Below are 15,331 nucleotides of genomic sequence, written 5' to 3' on the forward strand. Positions count from 1 at the left end.
TGCAAACTTGTGACACAACGCTCATGTCCTTCCTTTGCCACTGAACCAGTTCCACCTTCTTTCAGCCTCCACAGCCATCATCCATGATCAACAGAAGGGGAGCAACTTTACTGAGTATATTACAAAGTGCGAGGTGAGAGGGCACAGCAGGGTAATGAGACAGCGAGGGATGGATAAACAGAAGTATCAGCTAGTTGTTGGGCAGCTGGAGGTAGCAGAGATTGCAAATAGGTACTGACAGGTCCAAAATATTAAAACAACAAGGGGAAATGGAACGAAATTTTACAGTTGACCATTAATGAGGCCCCATCCACAGCTTTGACTGGCCTGTGCCCTTTCATTGATCTACTATCAAATCAGTTGTCAATGTGCTATCTTCATCCAGTGGCACTTGGCAATTCTAAAAACAAACCCTTCCATAGTCACTCTCCAGACCTGACCTGATATCTAGAAAGTATTAAGCCAATATATGGGAAAGAGCAAGCAACTCTACACATGGAAAGCTTAAGTTTTCCCTATCATACGAGAAGATTCAGAGTTAAGATTCTCAGAAGAAGAAAATGGCATGGCAGAAGGAATGGGGGCTTTGGAGGTTCACTCATCTGGCTTTGATTTCAAGCTCTGCCACTTAACAGCTGTGCAACCCTAGGCAGACTATTTGCTATTGTTTATATTCAAATGATATTAAAATACTAAATTATTAGATATATTTAAAATAACATTAAATATATTTTATTAATATTTAAAATTATATGTAACAAAACCATAGAATTTTATAGCACAAAGAATGAATCTTAATATATGCAAATTTATAAATCATTTAGGAGGGTGAGCGATCCTGAGATGGAATGCAGAATGTGACAAAACAATTTATCTGTATTATAAATGCATGAAGCAACCTCACTGGGGGGGTGGGAGGATCAAGTGTTAACCTAAGTAACTTTGGAAATGAGTGGAATCTGTCAGACTACAGGCAAAAGAAACTGTCCACGAACATTGTGGTCTAGTTGGAAGGGGGATGTGAAACTTCCAGGAGTGTCCTTAAAGGGAGGGGATGCCCTTCTCACTTTTCTTCTTTCCTACTGGGTAGAACAGGACACGATGCCCAGTGGGAACACTGATTTTGGACCACAAGGTTGATGATGATGGAAACAAAAAGAAGAAACCCATCTTCTTTTCATGACTTTGGAGCCACCATACCAGCTAAATTTACATGGAATGAAAAAGAAACTTCTGCCTTGCTTTACCCACTCTTATTTTGAATTTCCTGTCACAAAGGAATCTAATCCCAACTAATATAGAGTTTACTTGTATCTTTTCCTCCCTGGCTTTTACTCTTCCACAAATCCCTGAATCCCTCACAAAGTGATGGTACATAACTTTTCAATATATAACTCTCCTTCTAAGACACTCTGATGTCTCCTTAAGCACCTAACTCTAGACAATGAAGCGGGGGGGATAAAGTGGACTCTTGCTCACAAAAAGATTATGCCCTTGAATGGAGCAATAATTGATCAGGAACATAATTCACATGAACTCATTATCCTCACAGAAGAGTTTTTAAAATGAGCTGAATGACAGTATAAATTTAGCTTTTGTTTCCTTTATATCAAAATTACACACTTACTGGATTTGGGGAGAAATGTTAAGAAGTATAACCTTTAAAAATTAAAGCAACCTTAACTCTGATCCTCCCACCCCACAGTGAGGTGGGGCTGTAAACTGGTGCAGCCACTATGGAGAACACTATGGAGGTTCCTCAAAAAACTAAAAATAGAACTACTATATGATCCAGCAATTCCACTTCTGGGTATTTTTCAAAGGAAAACAGAAAGAGTAATTCAAAAAGACATATGCATGCCTATATTCATTGCAGCATTATTTACAATAGCCAAGACATGGAAGCAACTTAAATGCCCATTGGTAGATGAATGGATAAAGAAGATGTGGTATATATATATACAATGGAACATTATTCAGCTACAAAAAAGAATGAAATCTTGCCATTTGCTACAACGTGGATGGACCTAGAGGGTATTACACTAAGTAAAATAAGTCAGACAAAGACAAATACCATATGATGTGACTTATAAGTGTAATCTAAAAAACAAAACAGATGAAGAAACATAACTAAACAGAAACAGACTCAGATACAGAAAACAAACATGTGGTTGCCAGAGTGGAGGTGGGGAGGGGGGAGGGGAGAAGAAGTGAAAAAAAGAAGGTAACTATGTGAGGTAATGAATGCTAATTAACTTGATTGTGGTGATCATTTCACAATGTATATTCACATGAAACCATCACATTGTACACCTTAAATATACAATATTTGTCAGTTATACCTCAATAAAACTGAAAAAAGATTTTAAAAAAATAATAAAATAAAAGGCAAAAATAAATAAATAAAAATAAATTAAAATGTGAAGCAACACAAAATAAAAACACTAACATGTTGGTTGGAAGGTGGTAAGTATGTGGTCTAAAACAGTAGAACTATTAAGAAAATAGTCATTCACGACTGGCATTGTTGCTTTTCTTTCAGGTATTTCCATAAGTAGGCACTAATAGTCTAAAATCTCTCTCTCTCCACCCCACCACCACCCCCGACATTTGATGTTAAACAGGATTTAGGAATTGCAGGTCTGTTCCTGGAATAATGAAGCAGATAAGGAGGACGGCAGTTAATAGTTGCTAGATGTCCATTTCAAAATGGTTACCTAGCAACAGCCCGAGCTTGTAGCTACAAGGACTACTGCCAGCAGCTTACAGCTAAAAAGCTTGCTTGAGCTACATACTTCCTCCACTAAACATCTCCTCTGCCTGGTTTTCAAAATAAGAATCACCTTTTGGGGTCATGTGGGCTGACGTGCAATGGACCATCTGTTCTGTCTTATCTCGCCCTCTGACAGGGTTAATGTGCTTGCTGTGTTTATAGCAAACCACTCAGGTTGTGAAGAAAAAAAAAATCTCGTGGTATTTGAAGCTAAAATAAAATCTCTTTCAAAGTTTCTAGATGCCAGAGGTGGCAGCTATGTGAGTTCCTAAATAGATTTTTTTTTTAAAGTCCATTTTTAAGCAAGAAAATTAAGTTTCCTGAAACCCAAAGAAGTAACTTCAAAGAGTTTAAATCAGTGTTAAGTAATTTTCACTAGAGTTAAGTATCATTCTAAGAGCACTCTAACCAACTCAGCCCCCCACGTTTTCATCTGTTTATGTTCAGTTCCAGGAAACTAAAACAAATATCTATAAAAGGAGAAATGCAGGATGTATTACAGAGGTTGTGGTATTTGATATTTACATCCTGTCATTAAGCTGCACTTTTATTTCCTTTGTGTTAAGCCTCTCTCCTTGTTTACACCTATTTTCTAACTATATTTCAAAATTAGAAAAATATTTCTTTGTAAAGTCTCTGGAACTCTATAAGCTCTCAAAAGGAAAGCCTCTTGATAAGGTTTAAATACACATCACACATGCTGTATGGGTTAAGAATCTATTAAAAATCAAATCTGCAGGAACTTGGATATTTTTATACACAAACAGATATTTGTACATAATAATGTTCACAGCAGCATTATTCAAAATAACTGAAAAGTGGAAAAACCGTGTCCATCGACAGATGAACGGATAAACAAAATGTGGCATATATTAAAATATAGAATAGTATTCAGCCCTAAAAAGGAAGAAAATTCTGACACAAGCTCCAATAGGGATGAACCCTGAAGACATGATGCTAAGTGAAATAAGCCGGACACAAAAGGATAAATATTGTATGATTTCGCTTATATGAGGTACATAGAACTGTCAAATTCATAGAGACAGAAAGTAGAATGGTGGTTTCCAGTGGCTGGGGTGGCAGTAGGGGTAGGGAATGGGGAGTTTTTGCTTGATGGGTACAGAGTTTCAGTTGGAGAAGATGAAAAAGTTCTGGAGATGGATAGTGGTGATGGTTGCACAACTTTGTAAATGTAGTTAATGCTAGTCAACTGTACAGCTAAATTTAAAATGGTAAATTTCACTTATATATATTTTACCACAATTTTAAAAAAGCCAAAAGCATTTCTCTAGCCCAGACCAATGTTAACGATGCTCGTGATTTTTCCTTGTGCTCCAGAGTCCTAATGGGAGATAATCACAGCGAGATAAAAATCTACTATGGGGGTCGTGTCATGAACAGAGGAATAAACCACGTTATTAAAAGAGTAAAATCCTACCTGATTCTTGCTAGGAATTCTGACATTGGTTGAACCAAAAGTAAAAAAAAAAATAGAAAGAAAGAAAGAACGACTCTTTTGAGGGGAGAAGGGGCTGACAACATGTATCCTAACAAATATCCTTTGTGTTGTTTTCTCCTTGCTCTTTCTCCTTCAGTGACCAGACATTTAAATTTGTCTCTCCTGAAGAATTAAACAAAATATATTTAAAAGTGAACTAGAACTGAAATTATATTTTGCTGTTGCTTCCCCTAACCAGAACTTTCACATACTCTACATGGCTTTTGTAATGGATCTTGTTCAGCAATGTAATGACAATATTACTAGTTTTGCTCGTTTTCTCATCTGGGCCCTAAACTGAAACACTGAGATAACTATTACATAGAGATACTGCCATTCTAATTACAGTGCCCGGGGTTAATCACAATGGGCCCCAAATGAAGACCAGATTAGACTTTTAGGCTCTTCTGAGTCACATGTTTATGATGTGTAATTGTTATAAAGACGTATCTCATTTAAAAGCATGATTTTTATCTTTTGATATATATTGTCTTAAGTTTTTATGCCTCTTGCAAAAGTAAAGTGTATCTATTATAGAAAAATCAGGAAATACATGTAGGCCTAATAAGTCCTAGGGCTCCACATAACCCAATGGCCACAAGGAATTCCATCAAAGCAGCATGGTAGGCTAGCCTGTCTGCCTGTAATGGTGCTGTGTTATGTCTTATTTCCTGCACCCCATTTCCTCCAGAGGCATTCCCCCAACCTCCTCTGTGCTGCTCCATCCTTTTAGAGGCTGAGCCTCGTATGCACACTGTGTCACCCACGTTTCCTGCCTTCTGCTTGGGTTCAGCCAATGGGAGGACTGGTAGCCCCACGTCTCTGCATCCCAAAGAAGTAACTACTTCCCAGAAGAAATACTGAGTCTTACTTGGGGTTTGTCCCAGAGCAGATCTTGAAACAAGGACTTGAATGCAAGCCGTTTATTTGGGGGATGATCCTAAGAAACGGTGGTAAGGAAATGAGGAAGAGAAGAAAACAAGAGGGTATATTGTCAAGTAAGTCACCCTACAGGCAACTAAAGTTTAATCTTTCGGGACAAGGCGGGGAGGAATCTTAGAAACAGTGAAGAATATGCACCTCAGAGCTGTCCCATGTGAAGGGTGGGAGTGGGTTACTTATCACCAATTTCCATCTGTCATTGCAGGTGGATGCCCCAGGGACAGTGTACGTGACAACGTAAGGGCTGTGCCCATTGATTCCTCCAAAGGTGTTTCTGGAAGGACAGAGTCAGTGGAGTGGCAGGGCCTGAAGCCAGAATGCTTCAGAGAAAGAAGTGGAGATGATGTGTTTGGACAATTCTTCCAGAAAGCTTGATCCTGAAAGGGAGGAGAGAGAGAAACCATCGCTCTAACCCCACAGCCCCAAAGGCTGCGGGGTTAGAGTGATGGTTTTCAAACTTGGATCTCTGAAAGTACTCTGTGTCCTTAAGATATGAGAATTTAAACACACACACACACACACACACACACACACACACACACGCTGTACACACTGTATCCCCTGGATGCCCACTGATAACTGAAAACTATTTGGGGATTTCAGTTCCTCTGGTCATATTTGTGTTTACAATCAAGTTGCAGCCAGGCGGTAATCCTTTAAAGATGACTTTCCAACAGAAATTGTTCCTGCTGTACGAGAAAAGGGATGGTCTCCATGGGAGTGATGTCCGTTTCTAGGGATGATCTCCATGGGAGTGATGTCCGTTTCTGTGTTGACAAGGAGAATCCTGATCCTGTCTTATGTGCTACTTGTTCCAGCTTTGGAGATGTTTGAATTAGAATGAACATTCCCAATGGAGAATGTTTATGTCCTGGAAAAGACACTGAGACTCAAAGAGAACAAAGAGAAACAAAGGGAACAAAATATTGGGGATGAGAGATTTGTCATATTAAACCAGGGACACAAGCTGAAAGCTTGATCATGTGTATCTACCAAATCACTCTGGCTACAGGACACCTTTCCAGAAAGCAGCTCTGGAAACTTCCAACCCTGAAGGACTCAAGGACTTGATTTTCAGAGAGGAACTACTTTAGTGGGTATATAAGCGAATGTCTCAAGCAAGATTCAGTGGGAATGGGCTCCCCTGTGGCCATGGCAGCACTGGAGTTGCGGACATAGTAGGTGGGCGACATGTAAAAGCCACTTGTTTGGCCATCCCAGAGAACCTTCCTGTCTGTATGAGAATGCAGGCCATGAATATGATTTAGTGTGTATCTGCAAAAAGCAAAGACAACCCGTCATAGGTAATCTCAAGATTCTGATGTCTAATAAGGAAGCTGAAGAACTTGGCATCAATGATTAGGATAAATAATCTTAGAAGTATTCAGTGTTTAAAGGAGTTTTACCAAAACAAACAAACAAACAAAACAAACCTGCAACCCCCCCACCCCCAACACACACACTCACAGAGGAAGAACACTCCATTTTAACAGAGCAACTATTTGCAACTTGTTTTCTGGTCTTTCAAATCTTGATCTATACGCCTATGGTTTTTAAATTGTTGTGATCAATGTGTTGAATACTTCATGAGTGATCCGAGACAAACCATGTTAGCTCCACTAGTCTGTTTTTCTGTCAGCAAATGGAGAGAACTGCTTCTATTTCACAAGGCTATGATGAAGCATAAGTGAGATAATGTAGTATAAACACAATCTGTAAACTCTAAAGTATAAAATTATGAGGTATAATACTCATGCGATTGTTTCTTATATGCTTTTCTATGTATCATTTTCAATGGTTACAAAATATTCAAACTGAATTGCTATCATTGTTTATTTAACCATTGTCTAATTGTTGCTCATTCCTGCTTTTTGCTATCATGAAGTTGATTATAAACATCTCTGCATGGTGAGCATTTTTCCCTTCTGAAATATTTCCTTAGACCAAATTCCTGGAAGTAGAACGGCTGGGTCCAAATAGCAGCTGGGACATTCTTCTTGAGATGATGTACATCTTCTTAGTACAAACCCCACCCCCGCCAAGATCTGAAACCTAGTTAATTAGGATGTACCACAATTCAGATAAATTAAAAAACTAAATCTAATCCTGGTGGTGGCAGAAAATCAGGATATATAAAACCATATCATCATAATTTTCAAAAGGCAGATAGTTAAATTTTCTCTGATCCTGGAACATGTCTCCCAGTGGCTAAAAATCCTCTTTTTGAAACATGGCAAGATAGAGAATGAAATGCAAAGACCCTGACCTGGTAACCTTCTTTTCCAGTTTTAGCATCCTCTGTTTACCTGGTTTTCAGAGGATGAATGTCTTCCCCTCTGAGGCTTCAGGCACCCTCTTCTCAGTTGGATTAGATTCCGAGCAAAGTAATTTTGGTAAAAGGATGGTTTGCTACACAGATTTTAGGTTAACGTCAGGGATGTGAATTTTGTGCTGCATGTATATAAAATATGAGAGTATATTCCTCATGATCTGGTTTCAGTTTTCTGGAAATATCTTAATATTTATAAAGTATATGCAGATTCCTGGGCTCCTGAGCTGTACACACTCGTAACATCAATTATGTGATACTATTTTTGGAGGCTTAAATGCTCAGATTGGCAGGAGTTCTCTCTGCCTAAAAGATTCCTTTTTTTGATTGAAATTTTGCTTTCCTCCAGGCCATTTCTTTACGGATGCCTGCAGGGATCAAAGAAATATCTAACCAAACAACTATGGTTCACTAGAAACTTTCCCTATGTTTCAGGGGAATTTTACTTAATATCGTTAATCAAGGGACCAGTATGGTTGATTATTGAATGATTAGTTCTACATGGATCTTTTGCTTCTCCAGATATTTCTTTTTGAATTTATTTTATTTTTTAATTTTTTGGCCACGTGGCACAGCATGTGGGATCTCAGTTCCCCTACTAGGGACTGAACCTGTGTCCCCTGCAGTGGAGTCTTAACCACTGGACTGCCAGGGAAGTCCTCATATATTTCTTTTTTAAATGGCTTGAGAGGGAGCTAGGAAGAGGTATAATGGAAAAGTGCTGGCTAAGAGTTAGATGTGTCTGATTTCAGCTTTGCCACTAACTAGCTGTATGACCAGATTCAAGTTACTGAACCTACTTGGGGTTCAGTTTCTTCAACTTCAGTGTTGAATGTAACAAACACTCTGTCATTCTATATGCAGGAAAGGCTATTCAGAGAGCCAAATAACATAGAAAAGTCTATTTCTAAATGTTGTGCTATTGTGGTTCATTGTGTGTGTGTGTGTGTGTGTGTGTGTTGCTGGAGCACTGGGTGGGAGGAAAGCTTCCTACTTCTCCACATATCAGTAGTTGAAAAACAGGCTGGAAAAAAAACACTGTGTTCTCCTATGTTTGGGCAAACAGGAATCAGGCCGCCCTAACCTCACGGTCGCATGGAGATTGCCAGGAAGCCTGCAAAGACAGCGTGCTGCCCAGACAGCGTGTTTGGCTGAGAGGAAGCTGGAAGGAGCAGTGGAGAGAGTTAATGCTTGTAAAGAGGTGAGCAGGTGCTGGCAGGGTGCTGCACGTACCAAGTGCTGCAGTGACACCTGCCTGACGGTCATTATTAGCTCCTGCAGAAACAGCCAGTAGCGATCTAGGGAGGGGCCTTAACTTACTCCAACCTCACTTCAGGAGCGTTAGTACTTTAATACGTCTACTACTTGTTAAGATTATTATTCCTTTCAGATCCAAATTCTTGCAGCTGGGTATTTATATCTTTTTTTGGTATTTCTCTGGCATCGCTGTTGAAGCTAAGATCTCAGATGAGAGGATCAGGTTCTACAAAGCACTACTATGAGAGCTCTGAGAAAGTGAGTCCCAGCATCCCCGAGTCTGCCTTCCCTTCCTCTGGGGCCCTTGGAGTCCCAGGCCTGTGGGGCTGTGTGGCCATCCTAGCGGCCTCCGGCTCATCCAGCCTACACACCTCTGCTAATGCCTCTTACAGTCACACTTTCATTTCTCCCTAACACTTCTCTGGCCCTGCCACCTGGTCGAACACTACATCCTGCTGCTTCTTCACACGCCCCTCAGCTCCAGGGAGAACCATTTGCTGTGAGCTTTCAGGTGCCCTTCTTTGGCTCTCTGCCTAGAAGGTTCTTGCCCCTGCTTGCTGGCCTGGTAAACTCGTAAGCCTGCCATCCTTCAAGACTCAGTTAAACTGTCCCTTCCAGTGTTGTACTGCTTCCCCCTCTGAGCTGCCTCAGCACCCAAGACAATTACATCTACACAGGACAGTGTGAGTTTCTTGGAATCATGCATTTTATTTTCATTTTTGTAATTCCAGCACAGAATCTGGCAAATCGATGCTCAATAAATGCTCAGTCCATATTTAGACATGCGTTCTAATCATCTCACCTGCAATTCCTGTTTAGAACAGGGGGAGGGGAGGGGCTTAGATGAAAAAAGTTGTGGGGCTTCCCTGGTGGCACAGTGGTTGAGTCTGCCTGCCGATGCAGGGGACACGGGTTCGTGCCCCGGTCCGGGAAGATCCCACATGCCGCGGAGCGGCTGGGCCCGTGAGCCATGGCCACTGAGCCTGCACGTCCGGAGCCTGTGCTCCGCAACAGCAAAGGCCACAACAGTCAGAGGCCCAAGTAACGCTAAAAAAAAAAAAAAAAAAAAGTTGTGTAAACTGACATGGGAGAATCTATATTAAAACATGTTCGATGGGCTTCCCTGGTGGCCGCAGTGGTTGAGAATCTGCCTGCCAATGCAGGGGACACAGGTTCGAGCCCTGGTCTGAGAAGATCCCACATGCCGCGGAGCAACTGGTCCTGTGAGCCACAACTACTGAGCCTGCGCATCTGGAGCCTGTGCTCCGCAACAAGAGAGGCTGCGATAGTGAGAGGCCCACACACTGCGATGAAAAGTGGCCACCGCTCGCCACAACTAGAGAAAGCCCTCACACAGAAACGAAGACCCAGCACAGCCAAAAATAAATTAAAACAAACAAACAAACCAACATGTTCGATCGTCAATTTGCTTTATGTAAAGTCATCTTTAAACAACGAAAAATGGGACCAGATGACATATGGTCCCTTTCAGTTTCAAAGATCTTATCTAAAGGAAAGTCCCTCCATACTCATCCCCCAGCACACTCCCCCATGAATTTCTCTTACACTTTCTATCAACCATGGACCCATTTAGGTTAATAAGTTACTCTTTTCAAAATGTTACTTGCTAGGAAAGCTAAGCCTTATTTACCCCTTAGCGCGAATTACTCTAAATAGAAATTCTGCTGTGGACAGCCATGTGTTGAAGACAGTCAGTGTACTTTGTTGTTTGTTTATTGAAGTATAATCAACTTACAATGTTATATTAGTTCACTTTGGTTTTGTTTATTGAAGCATAATTGACTTACAATATTGTATTAGTTTCACTTTGTTTTCGTTTGTTTATTAAAGTATAATTGACTTACAATATTAGTTTCAGGTGTACAACAGAGTGCCCTGGTATTTTTGCACAACGCAAAATGATCACCACGTGGAGAAGCGTACTTTGAATGGAGGGCTCTCCACCACGTGGAGAAGCGTACTTTGAATGGAGGGCTCTCCGTAGGCATACAGGTTACAGCTCTTATGCTAATTAGTGCTCCTGAGCTGCAGTCTACTCTTGGCCCAAATTCCGGGCCCATGGAAAGCGATTCTCCATAGTGTAAAGAGTCTGGGCATCTTTGCCAGACAAAGCTGGTTTCAAATCCTGGCTCTGTCACATACTGGCCCTATGACTTTGGGTAAGTTACTCAACTTAGCAGAGTCTCTATTTCCTCACCCATAAAATGGTGATAATAACAGCAAATACCTCACAGGGTGTTGAGAGGATTACATGAGATGATGGGGCTAGGGTGCTGCCATAGAGCAAACGCATGTTAATAGTAACTGTTAGAGCTCTGCATGATTCTGGGGCTCCATAGACTTGCCAGGAGTAGGTCTGGATTGGTTGGCTGTTGGGTCTTGCTCTGAACTGGAGATGGGCTGGGGTGGGGGCGGTTTGGTGATAGGACAGGAGGCCTGCTGAACACCCAGTCAGGCATCGCATACTGCGGGGCCCTGAGGTTTGATCAGCTGGGGGACACGCTATTCCAGGAGCTCCATGACAGTCATCAACCCAGCGCCTACCAACGACCCTGGACTCTGGGGGCCAGTCCCTCTTGCAGCTGAAGGTCTTTTCCATTCCTAGCCCGCTGAACTAGGGAAGCCACTGCACTTTATAAAGCTGTGAAACATACAGAAACTCTTATTTCAAACATGAAATAAAATGCCAGACTCAGTTTTGCATCTGTAAATAATCTATCTCACCTTTGGAAGTGAAGCCCATGGAAGATTATTTCTTAAAGTGGGGCGTTTAGAGCAGCTACACCTGAGCCCCATCTCAGGCATGCTGAATCAAGATCTCGGAGATGAGGATGAAGAGCCTACATTAAATCAAGTCCCCCAGGTAATCCTGATGCACCCTGAACCCTTGCTTCTGCAACTGCGTTCCCACCGGAACCACTTCGGAGCTTATAAGAATTGCAGACACTCAGGCCCTGCCCCAGACCTACTGAATCTGCACTTTTAAATAACTGCGCTAAAATATGCATAACACAGAATTTACCATCTTAACTGTTTTTTAAAGTGTACAGTTCAGTAGTGTTAAGTATATTCACATTTTTGTGCAACCAATTCCCGGAAGTCTTTCCATCCCGCGAAACTGAAACTCTGTACCCATGAAAACAACTCCCCATCTCCTTCTCGCCCCATCCCCGCCCCAGCCACTGGCAACCACTCAGAACTGCATTTTAACAAGTTCCCCAGATGATTCATATGCCCATTAAAGGTTGAGAGTCACTGCCCTAAGTATGAGAACCACACATCGTAAAATCAGGAGCCACTGTGAGTTTCTTGAGGCACCCAGGCCATGACCCTGGGCCAGGCAATGGAAACGAGGCAGCAGAGCAATGACTAGTCCCTCTAGACAATTCTGATGCTCAAGTGGTTTGAGAACCACTGCTCTGACCAGTGATTTGCACTCTTGCCTACATACTAGAATCACCTGGGAACTTTAAAATTCATGCCTGAAACCCATCCCAAACCAACTAACTCTAGTCTCTAAAGGCAGAGCCCAGGTATTCTGAAAGATCTCCCAGTGATTCTGATAACTTAGCCAAGTTTCAGAACCATTGGAGGGACGAAGGAGAGGTTGGTAGGATTCTGCACTGTGCGTGGGATTTAGAGGGGAATGATGGCTCCAGGGAAGGCATCATAACTGCTGCTTCATTTTATATTGGCCCAGCTACCCTGATATGAATGATTGCTCCAAGGAGTTAAAAAAAATAAACTGGCTTTATGAAAAGAAATGGCTGTCTCCTTCGAAGCCCTAACACCCTCCCACTGCCTGTCATTATTTCCTATCGCATTGCTCCGTCTATTTTCTTAATAGCATTTACCACAATTAGCAATTATCATGCTTATTGTCGGCCTCCTCTCACTAAACCAACACCTGCCTCTGTGTCAGAGCCAGGTTCAGAGCTCTAGCTCACCTCTCCATCTCACAGAGCCCCTGATAAATATTCGAGTGAATCAATCAACCCTGCTATGTCATGGAATCACTGTGGCTTCTGACAGTAAAAAAAACTGCTGAACTCTCAGGACCGAGAGAATCATGGTGGGGCGGGGGGGTTCTGCATGGAGCAGTCAAGGTCAGTGAGGGCGAGTTTTCCCAGATGGAAGAGGCCAATGCGGGTAGTAGTGCAGATGGATTCACTGGGTGAAAGTCAGAATTCTTGAATGAGTGATACAGACTTTGAGCTAGTGAAATCTGAGTATATACACGTGACCTCATCCAGAACCTCCCAGCTAGTGAGGCTTGGATGCCAACACATTCATACAACACTGTCCCACCCCAACTCCTATCCGGGGTGGAATTCTGTAATGGAAACAGCTTATATTTTGGGACAGACCTGCATTCAAATTCTGCTCTCTCTCCTGGCTGGCTGCTCAACCGTAAGAAATTACTGATGTGAGCCTCAGACTCCTCATCTGAAAAATGGAATAACAGTAATTATCCCACAGATTACATAAAGCACCTGACAAAGTGCCTGACACAGAGCAGAGCTCGATAAATGTTAACTCCCCAATCTGCAATCTGGATTTCCTTACCCACTCCTTTTCAAACCTCTTCCTCCTTTAGTTACACTCTTACTGCCTCATCAGCAGAACACATGCAATCACTTACAGCACCAATCGTCTATGCATTTGACTGGAAAAAAAAAATCACACACCGACTTGTGGATTGTCTTCTAGCACTGTATTGAGAGCTCTTGTATACTGAATACATGAAAAGTTGAAGGATTTATTGAACTTGTTTCCCAGCCTAAATGGAAACGCCTTTTGGGACAGGAACCTTACCTTCTGCTTCTTTCTGTCCTCCAGCACTGAATTCCACAGTCAAACACGCAGATCTGATATGCACTTTCCAGATCTTCATGACCACAACTGTTCAAAGAGTAGATACTATCTCTACCCTATGTCCCAGCCAGCCCATAAGACACCCTCTCTCATCATCTTCCTCCAAGTTCTGCTTTTACCCGTTTCCCAATGACAGGGAAAAGAAGTGGTTGCTTCCTGAGTATTCTGCATCCTTCCAAGCAACCTCTGCTCAAATGCAGCCCATCTGTGCACTGCTGACACTATGAATCTATTTAAATTCTGATGATTCACTATACTGATTGAACTAGGTTTTACTTTTTTTTATTAAGGTTTTTATGTGCTTTATCTTTAACAGAATTCAAAGTATTATGAAGAGATATAACATCTTTAAATCATCATGATATTATTTATGTTAAGACCGTGGCAGGGAATGCAAATTTCTTCACTCAACCTAATCTCTCCTTTTCCTTTAGTAAGAGATTCCAAATTTTTAGTTGGTGCATTGCAGTCCAGTTAAAAGATGACATTTCCTATTCTCATGAACAGTTTACTGAGTCAGATGTCGGGGTATTTGCCATAGAGGTGTGAGAATACTGTGCAGCATTTCTGGGTGAAGTCTCCTTATTAAGTGTTTATGTGTTTATTCTTCCTCATCTGTTGCCAGCCTGGAACATAGATGAGATGGCTGGAGAGCCAGTTACCTTCCTAGACCATGAATACCAGGCCCACACTTTAGAGATTATAAGAGCTGACAGCCAGAAGGAGATTGAGTTCTTAAAGAACTTGGGACACCTGGCCACGGCAACCCCAAACTGCCTAGAATTTGTAAAATCCCTTTGCAAGAGAAAGCAGCTAACTATTATATGCAGTTGAACTTAATTTGAACTAACACAGGGTACAGTTAAATTATATTTCTTGCATATTCAATTCACGTAAATTAAGTTTAATCACAGATAATTACTGCACTGATTCCATGATGATCAAATAGTTCACAGTCTACTAATTGCACTGAACTACTGGCTGAATGTAGCATTTTTGATTTGTAATGCAAAATAAAAAAAATGTGAAGATGCTTAAGGAAGTGTAGCTGGTCCAAAAAGCCAATTTTAGACAGCAGTAAATAGCCCTAAGCCTCTCTGGGCACCAAACATTACCACGTAAGGAAAACACATGCAAAAAAGCACCATAATCTAATTAAAGTACTGCTGTTGGTTTTATGGACTTTACTAGCTATTTTTATTTGTCTTAAGTTTTAAGTAGATTTTAGGCATATTTATTGTGCTAGAAAATTTTTATCACTAGTGAGAAATAAAGTCTCTGACCTAGAAACACATATATGTAATTTTTGGTCTTTGCTTTTTGTCAGAAAATGAGCAGAGTGGGAGAGAAACAGACAATATGAGATTAAGGGAATATTGGTTAAAGGGAATGAAGTGGAAGGTCATGATACTGGTCACTGGGAAACAGGGAAAAGCAGAACTTGGAGGAAGATGATGAGAGAGGGTGTCCCATAGGTTGGCTGGGACATAGGGTAGAGATAGTATCTACTATCTGAATAATGGACTTCTGTTTACAAAGCCCATGAGTTATCTCACTCAGAGATAGGTGTAGAAACACAGGGAGGGCTGGCCAGGGGTTACAGGGTAAGAGAAGGGATGGCTATAAAGGAATTTCA

The 15,331-nt window shown here is 41.4% G+C and overlaps 1 long non-coding RNA gene across 2 annotated transcripts in view; it reads right to left on the reverse strand.

The window, feature by feature from the left end:
- LOC115839965 (uncharacterized) overlaps positions 1-15,331 on the reverse strand; it is a 32,280-nt gene that overhangs the window by 3,668 nt on the left and 13,281 nt on the right. The window contains exon 4 of one of the 2 annotated variants that reach the window (XR_009560559.1): positions 10,574-13,722. The exons of the other annotated variant lie outside the window; for it this stretch is intronic. This is a non-coding gene — a long non-coding RNA (uncharacterized lncRNA). Of the gene's footprint in view, positions 1-10,573; positions 13,723-15,331 lie in introns of those variants that run through there. 2 annotated transcript variants of the gene reach the window in all.

Source organism: Globicephala melas, chromosome 21 (genome assembly GCF_963455315.2).
Source record: "Globicephala melas chromosome 21, mGloMel1.2, whole genome shotgun sequence".
In the NCBI taxonomy this organism is placed as follows: domain Eukaryota; kingdom Metazoa; phylum Chordata; class Mammalia; order Artiodactyla; family Delphinidae; genus Globicephala; species Globicephala melas.